The sequence below is a fragment of the Salmo salar genome, chromosome 16 (genome assembly GCF_965601325.2).
Source record: "Salmo salar chromosome 16, fSalSal1, whole genome shotgun sequence".
NCBI lineage: Eukaryota > Metazoa > Chordata > Actinopteri > Salmoniformes > Salmonidae > Salmo > Salmo salar.
In genome coordinates this window covers 9,264,495-9,289,631 of record NC_138306.1, presented here as the reverse complement: position 1 = coordinate 9,289,631, position 25,137 = coordinate 9,264,495, and positions in this window count along the sequence as shown.

Below are 25,137 nucleotides of genomic sequence, written 5' to 3'. Positions count from 1 at the left end.
GTTTCGAAAGGGGAGGGTAACCAGGGGCGCCGGCGTCATAATGGTGATGGCCCTCTCCGTGTGACCACGTTCCACAGCGTCTCATTCATTCAATTTTAACAGTAGAAGGCTCAAACCAATTTGTTAAGACTGGGGACATCTAGTGGAAGCAATAGGAAGTGCTCAATGAACCATAGCTCACGGTGTGATTAATAGGCAACGTGATGAAGTTGAGTTCGCAATTCAGAATTCCACTTCCTGTTTCCATCTGTCTCGGGGTTTTGACTGCCATATGAGTTCTGTTATACTCACAGACACCATTCAAACAGTTTTAGAAACTTTAGGGTATTTTCTATCCACAAGTATTAATTATATGCATATCCTAGCTTCTGAGTTTGAGTAGGAGGCCGTTTAAAATGGGCACGAATTTTTTTCAAAAATCGCTTTAGCGCCCCCTATCCTAGGGGAACGCCAAGAGGTTTTAATGTGCTTCTTCTTGAGCCACTCCTTTGTTGCCTTGGCCATGTGTTTTGGGTCATTGTCATGCTGGAATACCCATCCACGACCCATTTTCAATGCCCTGGCAGAGGGAAGGAGGTTCTCACCCTAGATTTGACGGTACATGGCCCCGTCCATCGTCCCTTTGATGCGGTGAAATTGTCCTGTCCCCTTAGCAGAAAAACACCCCCAAAGCATAATGTTTCCACCTCCATGTTTCACGGTGGGGATGGTGTTCTTGGGGTCATAGGCAGCATTCCTCCTCCAAACACGGCGAGTTGAGTTGATGCCAAAGAGCTCCATTTTGGTCTCATCTGACCACAACACTTTCACCAGTTGTCCTCTGAATCATTCAGATGTTCATTGACAAACTTCAGATGGGCATGTATATGTATTCTTGAGCAGGGGGACCTTGCGGGCGCTGCAGGATTTCAGTCCTTCACGGCGTAGTGTGTTACCAATTGTTGGTGACTATTGCCCCAGCTACCTTGAGATCATTGACAAGATCCTCCCGTGTAGTTCTGGGCTGATTCCTCACCATTCTCATGATCATTGCAACTCCACGAGGTGAGATCTTGCATGGAGCCCCAGGCCGAGGGATATTGACAGTTCTTTTGTGTTTCTTCCATTTGTGAATAATCGCACCAAATGTTGTCACCTTCTCACCAAGCTGCTTGGCGATGGTCTTGTAGCCCATTCCAGCCTTGTGTCGGTCTACAATCTTGTCCCTGACATCCTTGGAGAGCTCGGAATCTGATTGATTGATTGCTTCTGTGGACAGGTGTCTTTTATACAGGTAACAAGCTGCGGTTAGGAGCACTCCCTTTAAGAGTGTGCTCCTAATCTCAGCTCGTTACCTGTATAAAAGACACCTGGGAGCCAGAAATCTTTCTGATTGAGAGGGGGTTAAATACTTATTTCCCTCATTAAAATGCAAATCAATTTATAACATTTTTGACATGCGTTTTTCTCTATATTTTTGTTGTTATTCTGTCTCTCACTGTTCAAATAAACCTACCATTAAAATTATAGACTGATCATTTCTTTGTCAGTGGGCAAACGTACAAAATCAGCAGGGGATCAAATACTTTTTTCCCTCACTGTACATAAAAATCGACATTGGACAATTTACATTGTCCTCCCTTTTGTACACTGCTGCTACTCGCTGTTTGCTTGTTACCTATGCATAGTCACTTCGCCCCCACCTACATGTACAGATTACCTCAACTAGCAAACTGACTCTGCACACTGACTCGGTACCGGTGCCCCCTGTATATAGCCTCATTTTTCCTATTGTGTTACTTTTTATTAATACTTTTTATTGTAGCCTACTTGGTAAATATTTTCTTCATCTTGAACTGCACTGTTGGTTAAGGGCTTGTAAGTAAGCACTTCATGGTAAAGTCTACACTTGTTGTATTCGGCACATGTGGCAAATAATTTGATTTGATTTCTATGGGTGTTCCCTAATTGCGCCGTCCCACAAAGCGCAAACCAGATGGGATGGCGTACAGCTGCAGAATGCTGTGGAATCCATGCTGGTTAAGTGTGCCTTGAATTCTAAATTAACCACAGTGTTACCAGAAACACTCCCAAACCATAACACGTCCCCAATACTATATGGTGGGAAATACACATGCAGAGATCATCCGTTCACCTACACCACATCTCACAACGGACACAGCGTTGCCTTCATTCCTCCAACGCCATCTTCACCACGAAAAGCTCACGATTCCCCCACATTGTAGTTATTTTCCGTGGCATTGAGGTGGTGGCAGAAGAAGGCTCAGGGATGTAGCTTGAGATCCCGGACAGGTGGGAATCCAGGATGCTGGAACCCCGGATAAAGCGGCGATAGAAGTTGGTGAACCCCAGGAAGCGTTGCAGCTGTACCCTGAAAGTAGGCTGGGGCCAATCCACCACCGCTCTTACCTTCCCGGGATCAATTTGCACATTCCCTGCGGCAATGATGAAACCCAGAAAAGGGATGGTGGAACGATGGAACTCACACTTCTCTGCTTTTACAAACAGCTGGTTCACAAGGAAGCATTGGAGAACCTGTCGGACGTGGAGCACATGTTCTGGATGGAATGGGAGAAGATAATGTCATCTAGGTAGACAAAGACGAACCGGTTCAACATGTTGCGGAGAACTTTATTGACCATAGCCTGTAACACAGCAGGGGCGTTGGTAAGGCCAAATGGCATGACTAGATACTCGTAGTGACCACTGGCCATGTTGAAGGTGGTCTTCCACTCGTCCCCTTCCCATATCTGCACCAGGTGGTAGGCGTTCCGTAGATCCAGCTTGGAAAACATGGTGGCCCACTGGAATGGCTCGAAGGCCGAGGAGATGAGTGGTAGCGGTTCTTCACCGTTATGTCATTGAGACCGTGGTAGTCGATGCACGGGTGCAGGGTCTTGTCCTTTTCCACAAAGAAGAACCCTGAAAATGAACCCAGAATCCAGAAAATGGATGGATGAATCATGCAGCAAGCGATTCCCCAATATAGGTATCCATTGCCTTGGTCTCTGGTCCCGACAGAGAGTACAGTCATCCCCGGGGTGAAGTTGTGCTAGGGAGAAGGTCAATCCCGCAGTCATGTGCGGCGGAAGCGATGTGGCCCGGGCCTTGCTGAACACCTCCCGGAGGTCCTGGTACTCCATGGGAATGGCTGAGAGGTCCGGGGCACCTTCCGAGCCCCCCATGAAGATGTCCCGAGGCAGGATGTGCTGACTTCAGGCAATGGGCATGGCAGAACGGGCTCCAGCCCATGAAGGCACCAGTAGACCAGTTAATTAAGAGACTGTGTCACTGGAGCCAGGAGAATCCCAATACCACGGGAATCAGAGGGGACTTGATGAGTAGGAACTGGAAAGCCTCGCTGTGGTTCCCTGACACTGCCTATAGAACGCCCATCCAGCGCTCTAACGTACATGGGAATGGAGAGGGGCTGAGTGGGGATGTTCAGCTCAGACGCCAGGGTAGCGTCCAAAAAGCTCTCATCGGCGCCAAAGTCAATGAGAACCTGGTGAGATTTGTACTGGTCTCCCCACAGCAGAATGGCATGAAAAGGGTTGCGAGCAAGGGAAGCAGGAACGTTCTCCATATGGCCCACTAGAGTACTCGCTACTACCGGTGAGCCAGTTTTTTTTTTAAAGGACACAAAACTACCAAGAGTTCCGCAATACAGACAACTCTTCATATCGATCCTGTATTGCCATTACGCTGGCGACAGCCCAGCTCTGCCTAGTGGCATAGGCTAAGAAAGCAGTGACTCAGCCATCTTTGCAGCCCTCAGGGCAGGTCGGGAAGCCTCAGGCTCTCTCGGCAATGAGACCATCTGGAGCTTCCGGGATGACTCGGAGGCAAGGTGGGATCCTTGGGCGTGTGAACGAAATCCAATTTCCTCTCCTTCCGTCGTTCCCGTAATTGCCCATCGATACAGATGGTCAAAGCAATGAGGGAATCGAGCTCCGTAGGCAACTCCTGGGATGCAAGCTCATCCTTGACCTCCTCAGAGACTCCGTGCAGGAACATATTGAACAGTGCCTCTTGATTTCAGCACGCTCCGCTACCAACATGTGGAAATCCACCATATAATCAGATACACTGCGGGAGTCCTGCCGAAGCTGGATTAGCTTCTCGGCAGCCTCTCGCCCAGAGAACAGGGCATCAAAAATCTTCCTCACTTCTCCCACAAACCCCTCCAGACCGGCTGTCGTTCCCACATGGCAGTAGGTCAGGTCAGAGCCCTCTTGGACATCAGTGTGATGAGGTAGGCTATCTTGGAGTGATCCGAGGGGAAGGAGGAGGACTGAAGCTTGAAGACAAGGGCACACTGAACTAGGAACGCCCGACAGGTGCTCGGCTTTCCATTGAAGCGTCCCGGAGGAGGTAAGCGAGACTCCCGAGAAGGTGGAGTGACTGATGAGACGGCACTGCTAGCAGCTGAGTCACTGAGGAGCTGTGGGGTTACCACCGTGGTAGGCAGCCTCCTAGACAACCCGTGGAATTGCTCCAGAAAACTGTCCAACGCCCGGTCATGGCGTTCAGCCAACGTTTTGACCCCTTCCACAAGGCCACGAAGCAATTCCTCGTGCCTACCGATGGTGGCTCCCTGGGTGGAGATGGCGTGGTGCAGCTGGCCCGGGTCTGCTGGGTCAGTCATGGCCAGTTCGTACTATCAGAAATCAAGGTAAGACCCAGATGCAGACACGTCGAATTGACAATGGTTTAATATTCCAACAGGGGCAGGCAATAGACAGGTCAAGGCAGGCAGGGGTCAGTAAACCAGAGATGGGGCAACAGTACCGGACGGCAGGCAGGGTCAGTGTAAGCAGAGGTCAACAATCCAGAGGTGGGGCAAAGGTACAGGCAGGCTCAGGGTCAGGTAGAGTTATCAGGCAGGCGGGCTCAGAGTCAGGACATGCAAGGGTCAAAACCAGGAGGGCGAGAAAAGAGAGAATGGGAAACGCAGGAGCTGTGAACAAAAACGCTGGTTGACCTGACAAACAAGACGAACTGGCAACGGACCAACAGAGACCACAGGTATAAATACACAGGGGATAATGGGGAAGATGGGTGACACCTGGAGGGGGGAGGAGACGATCACAAGGACAGGTGAAACAGATCAGGGTGTGACAGTCAGATCAGATGTAAACTACACTTCAGGAAATCCTCATTGCACTCTGGATGTGTCATCAATGCCTTAGTTTCAAGGTGAATTCCAATATGACAAGCGGAGTTAGGTGATGTTATATTCTTTAAACTTCACTGTTTGGAATGCAGCAGATCTCAAAGATTTGCTCTTTCTAATTTTACCCTCAATTCTCAGACATCTCTCCTCCCCTTTTATTGTTCATAAGTCTGCAGTTTTGGATTTAACAGAGGGAATGATGAACACCAACATACAAATGGAATTGACCCAGTGTCTTGAGTACACAGAACTTGATTGGACTTTTCCCCTTTGCCCTCCTCACCCAATTGATTTTACCCAAAAGTTGAATGCGTGTGTTGTAAACTATAGTGCCCCATTCAAGGTTAATGCCCACCAGGTGTAGTGTGTATGACTTAATCAGCATAAACGCTATCTCTCCCTGCAGTGAGACATTAACGTAGTTTACAATCCGTGTTTGCGTTTCCTTAAAGACATAAAATTCCGTGGAATACACAAATCAATGCTAACCCATCTGGCACAAATTGGAGGGGTGTGTTCCAAATGACACCTTATTCCCTTTGTAGTGCACTACTTTTGATAGGGCTCTGGTTAAAAGTATTTCACTCAATATTGAATAGAGTGCCATTTGGGATATACCCTCAGTGTCATAGACGCAGCGGTTTTGACATGCACACTGTGGGATAGAACATGTCCACCTTACAATATAAGTGAGTGGCACAATGTTATCTGGCTTTGATAAGCGATTTCTTGTGCACGTGTTTTTCACAAGGCCTCATAAATTATACCAAAATATCTTGTTGTTTGGGAGGTCTGAAAGAGAACGAATTAAGACTTAAATCACATAGAGGGGAGGGTAGATAGATACTTTTGAGTGAGCAAGAGAGGAGAGATTCAGGTTTCCTTCAACCAAAGGACCGTGATCCATCTTGTGTCATAAATTCGGATAGATTTAAAGACATCCGGTGCATGATTGAGATTTCAGGTTGTAAAGCAGGTAGCAAGGTTTGCACACATCATCAGATAGATTCAGGGATTCTAGTGACAAACATACCTGCCACCAAAATATTTGAAAATACAAAGGGATCAACAAGATTGCATTCAGTTCATATTTCTGGCCTGTATGACAAAGTGAAAAGTAATAATTCCTGTGTAAAAAAAAATCCACTCCATATCATCCATTCTGTTTGCAACAAGGCTGTTAAGTAATACTCCAAGACAACACAGCAAATAAATGAACTGTTTCGCCTAAATTAAAACTACAGGGTAAGGTCAAATACAACACAACACAAAACTCTCTCCATTTTCAAGTATTGTGGTTGCAGTATCATGTTATGGATATGCGTGTCACTGGCAGGGACTGGGGTGTTGGTTAGGATCAGACAAAACATTGAGGAAAACCCAGCTTAGTCTTCTGAAAACCTAATCCTGGGATAGGGTTGTATTTTTCTGTTGGACAATTAAAACATTATATAGACACACCAGAATTGCTTTCGAAGTGGTGTTGAGTCTTCCTGAGTGCTCTAGTCTCAGTCCTGACTTAAATCTGCTTTAAAAAAAGGTTTAAATATCGCTATCCATCAATGATCTCCAACCAAATTTACTGAGCCTGAGCAATTTTGACAGAAACGATGGTTAATATGTTGCCCTAAGATTGTCTGATATACCACGGCTGTAAGTCAAACAGCATTCAGGGCTCGAACCACCCAGTATATAAATATACTGTATATACACTACCATTCAAAAGTTTGGGGTCACTTAGAAATGTCCTCGTTAATGAAAGAAAATGATTTTTTTTTGTCCATTAAAATGACATCAAATTGATCAGAAAAACAGTGTAGACATAGTTAATGTTGTAAATAACTATTGTAGCTGAAAACGGCAGATGTTTTATGGAATATTGTCACGTCCTGACCAGCAGAGGGCGTAATTGTTTTAGTCTTGGTCAGGATGTGGCAGGTGGTTTGTGTTTGTTAAATGTTTGTGTTGTTGATTGGGACTTCCAATTGAAGGCAGGTGTGTTGAGTTGCCTTTGATTGGAAGTCCTATATAGGTGTGTGTGTTTTTCTTTGGGGTTGTGGGTGGTTGTTTTGCACTGCTGTCGTTGCTGCTGTCGTGGTTATTGTTTCCTGTGGATGCTTTACTCCTTTTGTTGGGTAATTAAAGATGAGTATTCACATACCTGCTGCGCCTTGGTTCATTTCTGAAGACAGCCGTTACAAATATCTACATAGGCATACAGAGGCCCATTATCAGCAACCATCACTCCTGTGTTCCAATGGCACGTTGTGTTAGCTAATCCAAGTTTATAATTTTAAAAGGCTAATTGATCATTAGAAAACCCTTTTGCAATTATGTTAGCACAGCTGAAAACTGTTGTTCTGATTAAAGAAGCAATAAAACTGGCCTTCTTTAGACTAGTTGAGTATCTGGAGCATCAGCATTTTTGGGTACGATTACAGGAGCAAAATGTCCAGCAACAAAGAAGTTTCTTCTGAAACTCATCAGTCTATTCCTGTTCTGAGAAATGAAGGCTATTCCATGCGAGAAATTGCCAAGAAACTGAAGATCTCGTACAACGCTGTGTACTACTCTCGTCACAGAACAGCGCAAACTGGCTCTAACCAGAATAGAAAGAGGAGTGGGAGGCCCGGTGCACAAATGAGCAAGAGGACAAGTACATTAGAGTGTCTAGTTTGAGAAACAGACACCTCACAAGTCCTCAACTGGTAGCTTCATTAAATAGTACTCGCAAAACACCAGTCTCAACGTCAACAGTGAAGAGGCGACTCCGAGATGCTGACCTTCTACGCAGAGTTGCAAAGAAAAAGCCACATCTCAGACTGGCCAATAAAAGATTAAGATGGGCAAAAGAACACAGACACGGGACAGAGGAACTCTGCCTAGAAGGCCAGCATCCCGGAGTCACCTCTTCATTGTTGACGTTGAGGCTGGTGTTTTGCTGGTAGAAGTTTTTCTTAATTTGTACTATTTTCTACATTGTAGAATAATATTGATGACATCAAAACTATGAAACAACACATTAAATCATTTAGTAACCAAAAAGGTGTTAAACAAATCAAAATATATTTTTGATTTTATATTCTTCAAAATAGCCAACAAGTCCTGAGTTGATGTGAGAACTCCTTCGAGACTGTTGGAAAAGCATTCCAGGTGAAGCTGGTTGAGAGAATGCCAAGATTGTGCAAAGCTGTCATCAAGGCCAAGGGTGGCTACTTTGAAGAATATAAAACAACATTGTGTGTGAGGAGCAGGAAATCACATTTAATCTACAAAACACGTATACTTATACAGAGTAAAACAAATAAAAATGCAACTTTATCTGAATCCACTCATGGGTAAGGGAAGATCCCATGAAAGACAAAAATGAATGGCAACTTATTGCCATTGGGCGAATCATATACACAATTGCAAATACCACTCAAATGGATGGCAGTTCATGCAAACCATATGGCAAGTGGAACATGGCAAATGCCAAGTGTCATACCCCAAAAATCCCAGAGATGGCGAGCGCGCTCCACCATAGATTTTCATATGGCAAATGTCACAAAGTCAAGACCCAATGGTCAAATTTGGAAAATCTAAAAATGTTTTCAAAATTACAACCCCCTCTAAAAAAGTGCTTTCTGGACCATTTTTCTTTTTTTTTATATACATATGTAATAACAGTATATACATACATTTGTCTTATTTTATTGAGTTTGTCCATAAGTCCTATGTTTTGTCCATTTGCAATATATGATCATAGGAAGTTGGCTTCCGAACCCAAAAGTCAGTGAATCATGGCCAAATGGCATAAGAGATGTCCAAATATCATACATAAGTATTGAAAGTACCAAATCATGGAAGTCATAGGAAGGAAGAATTTGGTGCAATGAGAGAGAAGTGTGACTGTCGTTTTTTAAGTAGTGTGTTGTCTCGCTGCGTCACGGTTTGTTGTTTTGTGTTTCCAAGTTTTTAGTGTTTTGCAAAAGTTTCATAATAAACATAAATATGTGGAACTACGAACACGCTGCATTTCGGTCCAATCCTTCAGACAGCCGTGACAGAATCACCCACCACCAAGTGACCAAGCAGCGTGATATGGAGCTATGGACAATTAAGGTGATAAGGAGGAGTATATCTTGGGTTTTGGAGGAGTTAGGGGCAAGAGAGGAGCAGGTATTGGACAAGTATCATGGCCTACCGGGGAGGAACGAGAGGCACGCCCAAAAACATTTTTGTGCCTGTGCCTGCTCCTCGCACTCTCCCTCCAGTGCGCCTCCATAGACCAGTACGTCCTGTGCCTGCTCCTCGCACTTGCCCTGAGGTGCGTGTTACTAGTCTGGCGCCTCCTATGCCAGCCCCACACATCAGGCCTCCAGTGTGCCTGCCCAGTCTGGGGTGTCCTGTTCCTGCTCCTCGCACTCTCCCTCCAGTGCGCATCCATAACCCGGTACAGCCAGTGCCTGCTCTGAGCACTCGGCCCTTAGTGCGTCTCCCCAGTCCGGTGAGACTGATTCCTACTCCTCGCACTCTCCCTCCAGTGTGCATCCATAACCCGGTACAGCCAGTGCCTGCTGTGAGCACTCGGCCCTTAGTGCGTCTCCCCAGTCCGGTGAGACCGATTCCTGCTCCTCGCACTCGACCGGAGGTGCGTAATATTAGTCTGGCGCCACCAATGCCAGTCGCTCGCATCAGGATTCCAGTGCGTGTTCCCAGTCCGGAGCCTCCAGCGACGCTCCTCAGCCCGGAGCCTCCAGTGACGCTCCTCAGCCCAGAGCCTTCAGCGGCGGTCCGCAATCCAGAGCCTTCAGCGGCGGTCCGCAACCCAGAGCCTTCAGCGGCGGTCCGCAACCCAGAGCCTTCAGCGGCGGTCCGCAACCCAGAGCCTTCAGCGGCGGTCTGCAACCCAGAGCCTTCAGCGCCGGTCTGCAACCCAGAGCCTTCAGCGCCGGTCTGCAGCCAAGAGCCTTCAACGCCTGTCTGCAGCCAAGAGCCTTCAACGGCGGTCTGCAGCCAAGAGCCTTCAACGGCGGTCTGCAGCCAAGAGCCTTCAACGGCGGTCTGCAGCCAAGAGCCTTCAACGGCGGTCTGCAGCCAAGAGCCTTCAACGGCAGTCTGCAGCCAAGAGCCTTCAACGGCGGTCTGCAGCCAAGAGCCTTCAACGGCGGTCTGCAGCCCAGAGTCTTCAACGACGGTCTGCAGCCCAGAGTCTTCAGCGGGGGCTTTTAGCCCAGAGTCTTCAGCGGCAGTTGGCGGTCCTAAGCCTCCGGCGATGATCCATGGTCTGGTTCTTCTGGACATACAGAGGCGGGGGGATCAGCGGGCGGTGAGGGTACTACGCCCGGAACCAGAGCCGCCGCCTTAGACATTAGTCACCCACCCTACCCTCCCTTTGTGTTTTGTGCTTTGTTGGGGGTTTGGGGGGTTTGTTGTTTAGGGGTTTTTTGTTTTTGTAGATGCGGTCAGAGTCCGCACCTTTGGGGGGGTACTGGCATGTCCTGACCATAGTAAGTTGTTATTTTCTATGGTAGAGTGGTCAGGGCGTGACAGGGGGTGTTTATCTGTTTTTTGTATGTCTATGTTCAGTTTTTAGTTTTGTATATCTATGTTGTTTTTGTTTGGTATGACCTCCAATTAGAGGCAGCCGGTTGTCGTCTCTAATTGGAGGTCATATTTAAGTTGATGTTTGTCCCACCTGTCTTTGTGGGTGATAATATTCTTGAGTAGTGTGTTGTCTCTCTGCGTCAAGGTTTGTTGTTTTGCAAAAGTTTCACAATAAATATAAATATGTGGAACCACAAACACGGTGCATTTTGGTCCAATCCTTCAGACAGCCGTGACAGGCACACACTTTTTCTTAATAGAAAATTACCAACTAATTTCTGTCTTGTAGTTATTAGTGTGGCTTACAACAGCAGCCACACTAGATATTGTAAGAATTGTTTGTGACATAGTTATTATTATGTGGGACTTGCGAAGCAAAAGTCCTGACATTAAATCTTCCTCATACTTCTTCTTAATATTATTATTCTGCAATCAAATTATTCTGCAATTAAAAATGTGCAGACTGGTCTGGAATAGTATGCCTGCATATAGCCTTTTGCTATTATCTATGATTTTTTTTAGGATCCGCCCCTTATTTTCAATTTTTGCCTAAAATGACATATCCAAACCTAACTGCATGTAGCTCAGGACCTGAAGCAAGGGTATGCATATTCTTGATACCAAGAAACACTTTAAAATTTGTGGAAATGTGAAATGAATGTAGGAGAATATAACACATTAAATCTGGTAAAAGATAATACAAAGAAAAAAATCGTGTTTTTTGTACCATCATCTTTGAAATGCAAGAAAAAGGCCATAATGTATTATTCCAGCCCAGGCACAATTTACATTTTGGCCACTAGATGGCATCACTTTCTGCAAAGCTTTAGACTGATCCAATGAACCATTGCATTCATGTTCAAAATGTTGTATCAGGACTGCCCAAATGTGGCTAATTGGTTTATTAATAACTTTAAGTTCATAACTGTGCACTCTCAAACAATAGCATGGTATTATTTCACTGTAAGAGCTACTGTAAATATGGACAGTGCAGTTAGATTAACAAGAATTTAAGCTTTCTGCCAATTTCAGATATGTGCTGGGAAATTTTCTTGCTACTTACAACCTCATGCTAATCGCATTAGCCTACGTTAGCTCAACTGTCCCATGGGGGATCCACTGATCCTGTTTAAACTATTAACTTTTTTACCTTTTTTGTCCTACATACACTTTCATGGGATTTCTTCAGTATTCTAAAGATCCAATTGTGATATCATCACTTCCAACATTTCTATTCACTGTAAACAATGTAACTTTTGACACAAATCCGCTACTTTGACCACATTCACAACAACTTAGACAAAAAGTTAGAGCATATGAAATCTTCCTCTACTTCTCAGAACAGAATTATCTGGTACCGATCCAACATTACAGCTGTTTAACCTCTTACGTCTAGACGTTCCGCTAGCGGAACACCTGCTCCAATATCCAATGATAGGCGTGGCGCGAATTACAAATTCCTCAAAAATACAAAAACTTCCATTTTTCAAACATATGACTATTTCACAGCATTTTAAAGACAAGACTCTCCTTTATCTAACCACACTGTCCGATTTCAAAAAGGCTTTACAGCGAAAGCAAAACATTAGATTATGTCAGCAGAGTACCAAGCCAGAAATAATCAGACACCCATTTTTCAAGCTAGCATATAATGTCACAAAAACCCAGAAGACAGCTAAATGCAGCACTAACCTTTGATGATCTTCATCAGATGACAACCCTAGGACATTATGTTATACAATGCATGCATGTTTTGTTCAATCAAGTTCATATTTATATTAAAAAACAGCTTTTTACATTAGCATGTGACGTTCAGAACTAGCATACCCCCCGCAAACTTCCGGAGGAATTTGCTAATAATTTACTAAATTACTCACGATAAACGTTCACAAAAAGCATAAAAATTATTTTAAGAATTATAGATACAGAACTCCTCTATGCACTCGATATGTCCGATTTTAAAATAGCTTTTTGATGAAAGCACATTTTGCAATATTCGAAGTACATAGCCCAGGCATCACGGGCTAGCTATTTAGACACCCGGCAGGTTTAGCCTTCACCAAAATCAGATTTACTATTATAAAAGTTTGATTACCTTTTGTTGTCTTCGTCAGAATGCACTCCCAGGACTGCTACTTCAATAACAAATGTTGGTTTGGTCCAAAATAATCCATCGTTATATCCAAATTGCGGCGTTTTGTTCGTGCGTTCCAGACACTATCTGAAAGGGTAAATAAGGGTCGCGCGCATGGCGCAATTCGTGACAAAAAAAATCTAAATATTCCATTACCGTACTTCGAAGCATGTCAACCGCTGTTTAAAATCCATTTTTATGCAATTTTTCTCGTAAAAAAGCGATAATATTCCGACCGGGAATGTCCATTTAGCTAAACAGAGGAAAGTAGAAAACAAAGCTTTCGGTCGACGCGGGCACGAGCCTGAGTCTCACAGTACTGTAACCAGCCACTACCCAAACGCGCTACTTTGTTTCAGCCAGAGCCTGCAAAGCCACGATTCAGCTTTTTACCGCCTTCTGAGACCCTATGGCAGCCGTAGGAAGTGTCACGGGACAGCTAAGAACCTCACTCTTCAATAAACAGAGACAAGAAGAACGACACCTTGTCAGACAGGCCACTTCCTGAATGAAACCTTCTCAGATTTTGGCCTGCCATATGAGTTCTGTTATACTCACAGACACTATTCAAACAGTTTTAGAAACTTTAGGGTGTTTTCTATCCATATGTAATAAGTATATGCATATTCTAGTTACTGGGTAGGAGTGGTAACCAGATTAAATCGGGTACGTTTTTTATCCAGCCGTGAAAATACTGCCCCCTAGCCATAACAAGTTAAGTAACTACATCAAAAACATTTTGACCACTTTCCCAACCAGTTAGATGAAAATGTAAAGCATATGACATCTTCTCCTGATTTTTTTCTATTTATATCTGAAGTAGGGACACCTTTTTTTTTTTAAATGTACCACTTTCCCAGAAATGTTGACAAAATATAAAGGTGTGACATCTTGGTCTACTTCCCTGGTATTTAAATTTGGAATCCGTACAGAATTATTTACTACCAATTAAGAGGTACAACTGTTTTAGTAACGGCATCATCTAATTTATGTAATGACTACGATGGGAGACAGAGTGCTGGTTTCAAGCGCAGGGCGTAGCAGGTGTTTATTAGCAAAGGACCACAGGAAGAGGCAGGTAGCTGGGTCCAGGGATAGGCAGAAGGTCATACACAGGGACTCCAAAACAGAAACAGTACAGGCAGGGAAAAGGCTAATAACGTAGTCCGGGAGATCAGGCAAGAGGTTGACGACAGGAAATCTGATAGGCAAAAGTACAGGCAGGGAATAGGCAAAAAGGCCTCGTTAGTGAGGATGGCCAAAAACTACAAAACACAGGAGGACTAATACGGAAATGACCAGCACTCCGACTAGACCGTGTAACAAAACAAACAATACCTCACAATGATGGGGTGCAAAGAACTGAACTAAATAATGTGTGTAAATGACATACAGGTGTGTGAACAGGTGATCAGAATTCAGGTGATTGGGATCTGGAGAGTGAGCTGCTTTCAGGGGATCTATGTGTTTGAGAGTGTGAGCTGGAAAGTGGGCTGGAAAGTAAATTGCGTTCAGGGGATCTACGTGTTTGAGAGTGTGAGTTGGAAGCAGATGTTACAATTTAGCTAACTTCCCACTGGTGAATTAACGGCTATGGAACTTTTCATAACTTTCTAATTATAACAATGGGGGAGCACATACTACTTGTTATGCCACACAGCTACTCCAACCCTCTAAATTAACCTACCACTGTTTGTCGACATGTAGTTATAGTTTACCATTAGTACTGGTTTGTAGGCTGCCTTGCACAGTACTAAACCCCCATCCAGCGGGTGGTGCTGATGTGCAATTCTGTGCTCACCACACACAATTAACAAGGCATTTTTTTAAATTCCTTGACTAGAACACAGAAGTAGGATTGGAGATTATTTTGTTTTTGAATCTTTGTGTGGAGCAAAGAAAGACAGACTGACTTACACAACACATTTTCAACTCTTATTCGAATGTAAATGTCCATTCATCCATATTCCATAACTTCCTTTATCTTTGCATTCATCCTTTTATCCTTCCATCCATTAGGTCTTTCATCCTGTGTGCATACTTTATTTATCTATCCATTTATTTACACTCATCGGACCCCCCTTTCCCAGAACAACCTGAATTTTTCGGGGTATTCTACAAGTTGTCAGAAGCGTTCCACAGGGATGTTGGTCCATGCTGACGCAATGGCATCACGCAGTTGCTGCAGATAGGACGGCAGTACATTCATGCTGCGAACAGTCCGTTCCATCTCATCCCGAAAATGCTCTATTGGGTTGAAGTCTGGGGACTGCGTACGGCACTCAAGTAAACTGAACTCACTGTCATGTTCCAGGCAATGTTTTTCCACTGGAGCTGCTGCTTCTTGTTTTTAGCTGATAGGAGTGGAACACAGCGTGGTTGTCTGCTGCAGTAGCCCATCCGTGACAAGAATTGACTAGTTGTGCATTCCGAGATGCTGTTCTGCACACCACTTTTGTACTGTGCCGTTATTTGTCTGTTTGTGGCTGGCCTGTTAGCTTGCATGATTCTTGCCATTCTCTCTCATCAACGAGCTGTTTTCACCCACAGACTGCCGCTGACTGTATGTTTTTTGTTTGACACACCATTTTCAGTAAACTTTAGACACTGTCATGTGTGAAATTCCCAGGAGGGTGGCCGTTTCTGAGATACTGGATCCTGGCACCAACGATCATACCACGCTCAAAGTTGCTTATGTACTTGTTTTGCCTATTCTAACATTCAATCAAACGTTAACTGAATGTCTTGACGCTTGTCTGCCTGCTTTATATAGCCACGTCCATGTCACTCACTGTCTGTAGGAGCGATCCATTTTCGTGAGCGGGTTGCTATACCTAAAAAACTGTCCGGTGAGTGGCTATATATCATATTTATTGATCTATCCATCCAGTCATAACTATCTTTTACCAGCTTTATCATTTGATTAAGAAATACATGTATGGTTGAAGGGAGGTTTCTATAGCTAAAACAAACTTCTAAACTTCTTCCATTGGAGGCACCATCATATCTCTCCAAAAATGATAGCCTAACATTTTTGTAATTTCTTATGAGTAATTATAACAGTTTGCATAGACTGTGGATTTCTAGCAGGAGAGTGTATAAAAGCCGAAGTAGTTATATTTGCGATGAAGGCGACAAAACCATCGTCTGTCAGCAGGCAGCTGCCATCTTTGAACACCTTGGCCTAGAATGGGAATGGGCTTGGAGATACAGCTGAAGTTGGAAGTTTACATACACTTAGTTTGGAGTCATTAACTTGTTTTTCAACCACTCCACAAATTTCTTGCAAACAAACTATAGTTTTGGCAAGTCGGTTAGGACATCTATTTTGTGCATGACTCAAAGTAATTTTTCCAAAAATTGTTTACAGACAGATTATTTCACTTATAATTCACTGTATCACAATTCCAGTTGGTCAGAAGTTTACATACACTAAGTTGACTGTGCCTTTAAACAGCTTAGAAAATTCCAGAAAATGATGTCATGGCTTTTGAAGCTTCTGATAGGCTAATTGACATCATTTGAGTCAATTGGAGGTGTACCTGTGGATGTATTTCAAGGCCTACCTTTAAACTCAATGCCTCTTTGCTTGACATCATGGGAAAATCAAAAGAAATCAGCCAAGACCTCAGAAAAAACTGTAGACCTCCACAAGTCTGGTTCATCCTTGGCAGCAATTTCCAAATGTCTGAAGGTACCACGTTCATCTGTACAAACAAAAGTACGTAAGTATAAACACCATGGGACCACGCAGCCGTCATACCACTCAGGAAGGAGACGCATTCTGTCTCCTAGAGATGAACGTACTTTGGTGCGAAAAGTGCAAATCAATCCCAGAACAACAGCAAAGGACCTTGTGAAGATGCAGGAGGAAATAGGTACAAAAGTATCTATATCCACAGAAAAACAAGTCTTATATCACCGTAACCTGAAAAGCCGCTCAGCAAGGAAGAAGCCACTGCTCCAAAACTGCCATAAAAAGCCAGACTACGGTTTGCAACTGCACATGGGGACAAAGATCATAATTTTTAGAGAAATGTCCTCTGGTCTGATTAAACAAAAATAGAACTGTTTGGCCATAATGACCATTGTTATGTTTGGAGAAAAAAGGGGGAAGCTTGCAAGTCGAAGAACACCATCCCAGCTGTGAAGCACGGGGGTGGCAGCATCATGTTGTGGGGGTGTTTTGCTGCCGGAGGGACTGGTGCACTTCACAAAATAGATGACATCATGAGGAGGGAAAATTATGTGGATATATTGAAGCAACATCTCAAGACATCAGTCAGGAAGTTAAAGCTTGGTTGCAAATGGGTCTTCCAAATGAACAATGACACCAAGCATACTTCCAAAGTTGTGGTAAAATGGCTTAAGGACAACAAAGTCAGGGTATTGGAGTGGTCATCACAAAGACCTGACCTCAATTATATAGAAAAATGTGGGCAGAACTGAAAAAGCGTCTGTGAGCAAAGGAGGCCTACAAACCTGACTCAGTTACACCAGCTCTGTCAGGAGGATTGGGCCAAAATTCGCCCAACTTATTGTGGGAAGCTTGTGCAAGGCTACCCAAAACATTTGACCCAAGTTATATATATATCATTCTCTCTACTATTATTCGGACATTTCACATTCTTAAAACCACACTGTCCGATTTCAAAAAGGCTTTACAACGAAAGCAAAACATTAGATTATGTCAGCAGAGTACCCAGCCAGAAATAATCAGACACCGGTTTTTCAAGCTAGCATATAATGTCACAAAAAACAAAACCACAGCTAAATGCAGCACTAACCTTTGATGATCTTCATCAGATGACACTCCTAGGACATTAATTTATACAATACATGCATGTTTTCTTCAATCAAGTTCATATTTATATCAAAAACCTGCTTTTTACATTAGCATGTGACGTTCAGAACTAGCATTCCCACCGAACACTTCCGGTGAATTTACTAAATTACTCACGATAAACGTTCACAAAAAACATAACAATTATTTTAAGAATTATAGATACAGAACTCCTTTATGCAATCGCGGTGTCCGATTTTAAAATAGCTTTTCGGTGAAAGCACATTTTGCAATATTCTGAGTAGATAGCCCGGCCATCATGGCTAGCTATTTTGACACCCACCAAGTTTGGTACTGACCAAACTCAGATTTACTATAAGAAAAATTGGATTACCTTTGCTGTTCTTCATCAGAATGCACTCCCAGGACATCTACTTCAATAACAAATGTTGGTTTGGTTCCAAATAATCCATAGTTATATCCAAATAGCAGCGTTTTGTTCGTGCGTTCAAGACACTATCCGAAGGGTAAAGAAGGGTGACGCGCGCGGCACGTTTCGTGACAAAAAATTTCAAAATATTCCATTACCGTACTTCGAAGCATGTCAAACGCTGTTTAAAATCAATTTTTATGCGATTTTTCTCGTAAAAAAAGCGATAATATTCCGACCGGGAAACCCTGTTTTCGTTCAAAGACGAAAAAATAAAAACATGGACTTGTCTCGTGCATGCGCCCCCAGTCTCATTGTTCTCAGATCGACCACTATCCAAATGCGCTACTGTTTTTCAGCCATGGCCTGCAAAGTCATCATTCAACGTTCTGGTGCCTTCTGAGAGCCTATGGGAGCGTTAGAAAATGTCACGTTACAGCAGAGATCCCCTGTTTTGAATAGAGATGATCAAGAAGGCCAAGAAATAGTCAGAGAGGGCGCTTCCTGTTTGGAATTTTCTCAGCTTTTGGCCTGCCAAATGAGTTCTGTTATACTCACAGACACCATTCAAACAGTTTTAGAAACTTTGGAGTGTTTTCTATCCAAAGCTAATAATTATATGCATATTCTAGTTTCTGGGCAAGAGTAATAATCAGATTAAATCGGGTACTTTTTTTATCCGTCCGTGAAAATACTGCCCCCTATCCATAACAAGTTAAGAGGTCCCAATGAAGAGCAGCAGTTCTCAGTCCTGGTCTTGGGGACTCAAAGGGGTGCACAATTTTGTCTTAGCACTACACAGCTGATTCAAATGATCAAGTCATCATGAAGCTTCAAGTGGTATTTATGTATTCATTTGTGAGGCTATCATTGGTATGATCCTGCTATTGTCACATGCTACACATTCATCTATATCCAATGTTATCATGATTTGTTATAAGGGATATTATACTTATATTATACAGGAGGTATTATTAAAGAGATGCTTTACATTGAAATACAGATAGAGATGTAGTACTCCCAGAGTTAATGATCCAAGGTCAGTTTAGCATTTCACCTCCTGATGATTATGATGACTGACCATGTTAGAATTTTAAAAAACATGGCTTAATCATGCTCTCTCTCTATCCATCTGTCTCTCATCTGCAGGTATGTTTTGATGTGAGAGAGGAAACCAGTCCCGTCATCGCCACCTCACTCACTCTTAAGAAAACCTTATAGCCGACTGGGAGCCCAAGGCTGGTTAGGAGACACCCCTAGAGACACTATGTAATTGTTATGAACTGAGAGAATTTTAAGATAGCACTGTAATTCATTAATCATATGCTGTTTTCCCTACTCCTCTGTTTTACCCTCTTTTCTTTTCTGTCTTCTACACCTCTCTCCCCACCTCCTCTTTCTTTATCTTTTTTATAATGCACACCGTATGTACATTGATGTACAGATTAAACTTGTATTTATAATGCATGTATTGTGTATTTATAACACCTGGATAATAAACTTTCAATTAAGCGTTTCACATTCTGCACTGGTTGAAGTTAAGTATATCATTGGAATTCTACATCTATCCTGTGTCCTCAGATTAATGCAGATGAAGGGAGTTAGATATGCATAGGAAGTGTAGTGTACTGTTTTTTTGTATATATTATGAATTACAAATCAGCCTTTACTTAAATTATGTTTCTAGTGTATTGCATAGTTGCAATGTGTAATCATTGATGTCCCAGGAGCAGGAGTGGTAAACACTGTTGAAGTGTATAATTGTAATACATACATGCAGCCACAGCATCATTCAAAGAATGGAGTTTGATACACCTGGTATTGGATATGACTGAAAAAGAATGTCTCAGAGATTCATACCTGAAACGCACCTTTATTTGCCAAGGAAGAGTACATGATCAGTGAATATATTCAATGTACAAGCTACAATGTGGGGATCTCATGCATGGTAATAACTACAGTACATGTATACAGTATAGGACTTGCATCCTTGGCACAATAAAGTTACTATATTCTACTCAAACCATAGGCTTCATTAATGACATTCTGACTTGAAGTCGATACAACAACTGTGATAGCTGAGGTTCATGGATAGGTTCTGAACTAATATTCATACCAAAGGTTTTAGGGTCCATACACAGATCGGCTACATACTGCAGCTAGCTACACATCCATAGGCATAGAGTTAATTTTATCCTCCACTACTGATAAGAGAATTATCTAATAAAGGTAAATGAATCAATAAACCATGATGAATTATTAGTCATACAGCAGGGTTAATGAATAATCAATGTAATGATCAATGTAGGGTTCGATTGGTCTGATTAGTTCCGGAAAGTCCAGGAACCACTGGAGAGGGAAAGAAATGTGTGTATGCAATTAGTATAGAGAGATAGAGAAGCAGATGGTCAAGGGAGTAAAACTTCAGAGAGTTCCTAACCTTGAAGGAAAGGAACAGGGTGAGCCAGAAGGTGATAAACAGTGTGAGAAGTTTATGGGGGTTGCAGGTCACCAACAGATTGTGTGTAAATGCATGTGCGTAAGTAAGCAAGAACTATATAATGACTGTTTTGTTATCCTGACGGGAGAACGTTCTCATGAATAAAGCTACAGAAACCTTTTGCAGAAAGCTGAGTCCTGGCCTAATTATTTTAACCCATTGTCTTACAAACCTTGGGCATTAGTCAAGGCGAATTGATTATTGATTATTATCATCAAGATATAAAATTCCTTTAACAACTACACAATAAGCAAATAAATATTTAGCTAGCTATGTTACTGCAGCTGCATTGCATGGCAAATATAAGCAAGGCAAGCTTACACAATTGTACATTCAATTTGCAGTAAATGCTTTAGCTAGCTAGATTCTTTACATCCACTGTTTCACAAGACGACAGCCTGGTTTGTTGGTTTTCTCAGGAGTCCCTAAAACATTAAACAACACAAATTACAATTTCATACTCATGTCATAGCACTAGCTAGCTAGCTGGCTAATGTTAGCTAGTCAGCTAACTTGCTAAATAGCGATTTTCGTAAATTAACTTTATGACAAAAATGTTTTTGTCTCTACATTAACTAACACATTCCTCTCAATTGTACATTTTTTGCTTGACTCGTTATGATGTTATAATTACTTACATTTGCTTCCACCGTAATGTTTTGTCAGCCATCTTTGCTGAAGAAAGTCACCAGGGATGGGTGCCTCGTGTCAAAATCATCATTGGAACCACTCGATATGATTGGTCATATAAAAATCTTTGGACCCAAATGCATAATGAGTGCTCTAACTCCCCCTTGCGTTGGTCTGGAGCAATGAAGCCGTGATGCTGGGTACCGTGGCATAAGCTCGCAACTTTTAAAGGAGGAAGCACTGTATCTGTTTTTTTTTGCAAGGTGACAGAGCTAGAGCGGGGTTTGTCAGACCATGAGACATGCCAAAAATGTGTCTTCTCACAAAATCATCTGTAGCGTCTAAAAGGTTTTGCCTACAAACTATTACCCCCCTATGGACAGACAAAACTCTCACGAACACGATGGTGTTCTCCATTTTGCTCCACAACCCCCACAAGTGTCTTGGGACTTGTCTGAAGTTGGTACAGCCAATTTGCCAACTTCTGTCTGTAGCGTCCGAACAGTTTGGGCTACACACTAACATGAACTCTCTGTGGAAAGATGAGACTCTCACAAACACACACATGCCCACAGGCCTCACAAGACTCGTCTGAATGTCCCCCCGATAGCAGTTTAAAAAAGGAATGGAAGTACAGTGCATTCGGAAAGTATTCAGACCCTTGACTTTTACACAGTTTGTTACGTTACAGACTTATTCTTAAATGGATTGGGGCACTGTGTAAACAATAAAAAAACAGAAATACCTTATTTACATAAGTATTCAGAATTGGAAAATCTAAACTTTAAAAGTAATCTAGCCTACACCATCACAATGAATCCTTTCTTTTTTATTTTAGACAGATCTAAAGAAACATGATATGAAGAAAATGTAGTCTATTTCAGAAGAACAGAATAGCATACTCTGAGTTGTCCTTATGCAAGGTCCTGATCTGGGTATGCCACATGACTGTGGCCTACACTAGCTCATTTAGCAGACAAGATTTGGTTTGATTTCCGTGGCATTATTGTGCTCACATGCGGCTATTCGGTGTTGAGCAGTTAACCTCTATGGGCTAGGTGGGACGCTAGCGTGCCACCCGTGGTGCACTCCATCAACAGCAGGTGCATTTCAAGAGCGGCAAATTTGAATCCAAATAAATGTCAAAATTCAAATTTTTCAAACATACAAATATTTTACACCCTTTGAAAGATAAAGATCTCCTTAATCTAACCACGTTTTACGATTTCAAAAAGGTTTTACGGCGAAAGCATAAATTTAGAGTATGTTAGGACAGTACATTTACAAGAGTTGTGTGTAATGTTTTGTCAAGTCAAAGACAGGGTCACCAAAACCATAAAACCAGCTAAAATGATGCACTAACCTTTTACAATCTCCATCAGATGACACTCCTAGGACATTATGTTAGACAATGCATGCATTTTTAGTTCTATCAAGTTCATATTTATATCCAAAAACAGCGTTTTACTATGGCATTGATGTTGAGGAAATCGTTTCCCTCCAATAACCGGCAGTCAAGTCAGCGTCACAAATTAAATAATTAAAATTAGAAAACATTGGTAAAATATTATATTGTCATTTAAAGAATTATAGATTTACATCTCTTGAACGCAATCAACTTGCCAGATTTAAAAATAACCTTACTGGGAAATCACACTTTGCAATAATCTGAGCACTGCGCCCAGAAAAATACGCGTTGCGATACAGACTAGACGTCATGTTGGGGAGATCTAAAATCGAAAATACTATGTAAATAATCCATTACCTTTGATTCTCTTCATCAGATGTCACTTCCAGGTATCACAGGTCCATAACGAATGTAGTTTTGTTCAAAAAAGCTCATCATTTATGTCCAAAAATCTCCGTCTTGTTAGCACATGATCTAAGCCCGCCGGACTTCACTTCATGAACGAGGGGAAAAAATATATTTACGTTCGTTCAAACATGTCAAACGTTGTATAGCATAAATCATTAGGGCCTTTTTTAACCAGAACATGAATAATATTCAAGGTGGACGAATGCATTCTCTTTTATAACGTATTGGAACGAGGGTACCCAACATGAACTCGCGCGCCAGGTGTCTAATGGGCCATCATCGTTCCATGGCTCTTGTTCGGTCAGATCTCCCTCCAGAAGACTCAAAACACTTTGTAAAGGCTGGTGACATCTAGTGGAAGCAATAGGAAGTGCCAAAATATTCCTCAGCCCCTGTGTTTTTCAATGGCATAGGTTTAAAGGTAATACAACACATCAGGTATCCACTTCCTGTCAGAAAATGTCTCAGGGTTTTGCCTGCCAAATGAGTTCTGTTATACTCACAGACACCATTCAAACAGTTTTAGAAACTTTAGGGTGTTTTCTATCCATATATAATAAGTATATGCATATTCTAGTTACTGGGTAGGATTAGTAACCAGATTAAATCGGGTACATTTTTTTATCCAGCCGTGCAAATACTGCCCCCTAGCCCTAACAGGTTAACCTCTTACATCTAGATGTTCCGCTAGCGGAACGCCTCGCCAATATCCAATGATAGGGCGTGGCGCGAATTACAAACTCCTCAAAAATCCCAAAACTTCAATTTTTCAAACATATGACTATTTTACACCATTTTAAAGACAAGACTCTCCTTTATCTAACCACATTGTCCGATTTCAAAAAGGCTTTAGATTATGTCAGGAGAGTACCCAGCCAGAAATAATCAGACACCCATTTTTCAAGCTAGCATATAATGTCACAAAAACCCAAACCACAGCTAAATGCAGCACTAACCTTTGATGATCTTCATCAGATGATACTCCTAGGACATTGTTATACAATACATGCATGTTTTGTTCAATCAAGTTCATATTTATATCAAAAACCAGCTTTTTACATTAGCATGTGACGTTCAAAACTAGCATACCCACCGAAAACTTCCGGTGAATTTACTAAATTACTCACGATAAACGTTCACAAAAAATATAACAATTATTTTAAGAATTATGGATACAGAACTCCTTTATGCAATCGCTATGTCAGATTTTAAAATATCTTTTCGGTGAAAGCACATTTTGCAATATTCTGAGTAGATAGCCCGGCCACCACTGGCTAGCTATTTTGACACCCACCAAGTTTGGCCCTCACCAAACTCAGATTTACTATAAGAAAAATTGGATTACCTTTGCTGTTCTTCGTCAGAATGCACTCCCAGGACTTCTACTTCAACAACAAATGTTGTTTTGGTTCGAAATAATCCATAGTTATATTGAAATAGCTCCGTTTTGTTCATGTGTTGAGGTCACTATCCGAAGGGTGACGCGCGGGCGCATTTCGTGACAAAAAAATTCAAAATATTCCATTACCGTACTTAGAAGCATGTCAAACGCTGTTTAAAATCAATTTTTATGCTATTTTTCTCGTAAAATAGCAATAATATTCCAACCGGGCGACGTTATATTCATTCATAGACTGAAAGAAAAACATGGAGTCCTCTCGTGGACGCGCATCTCCAGTGTCATTGTTCCTTGCCTGACCACTCACAAAAACTCCTGCTGTTTTTCGCCCAGAGGCTGCAGAGACGTCATTCCACTTTCTGGCGCCTTCTGAGAGCCAATGGAAGCCTTACAAAATGTCACGTTACAGCAGAGATGCTGTATTTTTGATAGAGATGCCCTAGAATGAGAACAAACTGTCAGACATGGCACTTCCTGTATGGAATATTCTCAGGTTTGGGCCTGCCATATGAGTTCTGTTAATCTCACAGACACCATTCAAACAGTTTTAGAAACTTTAGAGTGTTTTCTATCCAAATCTACTAATTATATGCATATTCTAGTTTCTAGGCAGGAGTAGTAACTAGATTAAATCGCGGACGTTTTTTATCCGGCCGTGAAAATACTGCCCCCTATCTCAA